Source organism: Sinocyclocheilus anshuiensis, unplaced genomic scaffold (genome assembly GCF_001515605.1).
Source record: "Sinocyclocheilus anshuiensis isolate Anshui unplaced genomic scaffold, SAMN03320099.WGS_v1.1 scaffold2564, whole genome shotgun sequence".
Taxonomy (NCBI): domain Eukaryota; kingdom Metazoa; phylum Chordata; class Actinopteri; order Cypriniformes; family Cyprinidae; genus Sinocyclocheilus; species Sinocyclocheilus anshuiensis.
Window position 1 is genome coordinate 55,486 of NW_015541004.1, and position 1,751 is coordinate 57,236.

A 1,751-nucleotide genomic window follows, 5' to 3' on the forward strand; every position below is an offset into this window, starting at 1 on the left:
CGCCAGATTGTCATAGCAAAGTCGGAATTGACCCTTATTTTTTTTTAAGAAATATCCTTTGTGCACAGCCAGCTTTGTACTCTTCTAGGTTCAAAAAACTATTTTCCATAAAATGCGTTGCACAAATTCGAACATCTGGGTTGTGCTGTTCTGTTGTAAATAAATCTTAACCAATGATTCCTAATTGCATCTACTTCCGGAAGGCCAAATAAAGTGCTTTTGCTTTCGCACTGAAACACAGCGTCTCCCTGACATGGCTGCATCAACACTACTGCTGTTCCTGAAACCACGCCTTCTTTCGTTGCGTGCACATTTGGGCGGCATTATGCTAATATTTCCACATAGTGACCTAGATATGTGGGGGCGTGTTAGAACGAGCCGTTTTAGGTAGGTGTGGCTGACTCTTAACTTTTATAAAGAATATCTCTTTGGATTTGAGACTTTAGTCTTTGCAACTTTACAGAATTTCTTTATGCACCAAGAGCTTGTAACACTCCAAAGAGAAAGGAAAACTTGAAATCGCATCATATGACCCCTTTAATATAATGCAATAAAGATTAGTGAACTTAATTGTTTGTGTTCATGGGAAACAAATAACTAACTAACTACCTCCTCCACATAGTTATTTCCCCGCACATAATTATTTGTTATATTTAATAAATAACCCCCAATGCCCTTCATCCAACAAGCAAACTAAGTGCCAGAGTATCTGAACTACCCCTGAACTGTAACTAACACCCAGGCAGAACCAAACCTCTGGTTACCATGGCAACAAAGACACATCAGCAAGATAAGACTTCTTTATGACCCAAAGGGATTGTAGAGAGAGTTTTAACTTTCACTTCATTCATTCTGCAAGACATTCCTGTGTCTTGTTTCAGTAATTGGCATGGAGAGACCACATAAGGAGGCTGGGAAATGAGAAGCTGACAGAGAGGGACAGACTGCAGACTGCTCTGGAGAGTAGGGCTGAACGATTAATTACATTTTTCAATCGCAGAGGCTGCGATTACACTCGGTCACGTGACACGCGAGAGTAAAGAGGTGTGTTCAACTTTGGTGTATGTACGGCGAGAGAAAGCATAAGGAGACATCCGCGCTCTCTAATAGCTCTCGCAGTACTTTGATGACACACACCTATCGGTCTAAGCAGTGCTGCTTCAAGTCGAACACATCTAAGCAGTCTTCAGAGGAAGCATCAAGTTGGCACGCTACAGTGTTGCCAAGTCTGCGATTTGGGGAACCCCTCCTGTTACGTTCCCTGGGAGTTGTTGTTTTTGCTTTTCTTTTCCCCCCAACTCCTATGTTTCCGCTGAGTGGATGACTCGCCGCCAATCATTATTAGGGTGTTCCATACTGCGACGAATCAGCTGATGGCCCGTGGATTTAAAAGCTTCCGGTGCGCTCTGCCTGGGGGGCGAGGGCAGCGCAGTGAGCGCTGTTGGGGTGTGTAACGAGACCTTCTGGCTGTGCTCTGAGCAGAGAGCCTGGGTGAACTCCCGGGCATCAGCGTGTGTGTTTTCGATTTGTTTGAGTTGTGCTTCATGCCTGGGTATTTTCTCGTTCTCAAGTTGCTCAGTATGACTTTCATGTCTTACAACTATGTGCCGAATTGATGGTGAGCTTATTGAGTTTTCTCGTTCTCTAGGTGGGAGATGAGGGTAGGTAAGCTTAGTTATAGGTTACATCTCTTGCACGTAGTGAAACCGTGTTAGATACACTAGTCAGTGGGTGAGCGCCTCTTGTGTATT

At 44.1% G+C, this 1,751-nt stretch overlaps 1 pseudogene; it reads right to left on the reverse strand.

Annotated features, from left to right (window-relative positions):
• The window catches only part of LOC107690230 (NACHT, LRR and PYD domains-containing protein 3-like), a 71,067-nt pseudogene that overhangs the window by 1,934 nt on the left and 67,382 nt on the right, over positions 1-1,751 (reverse strand).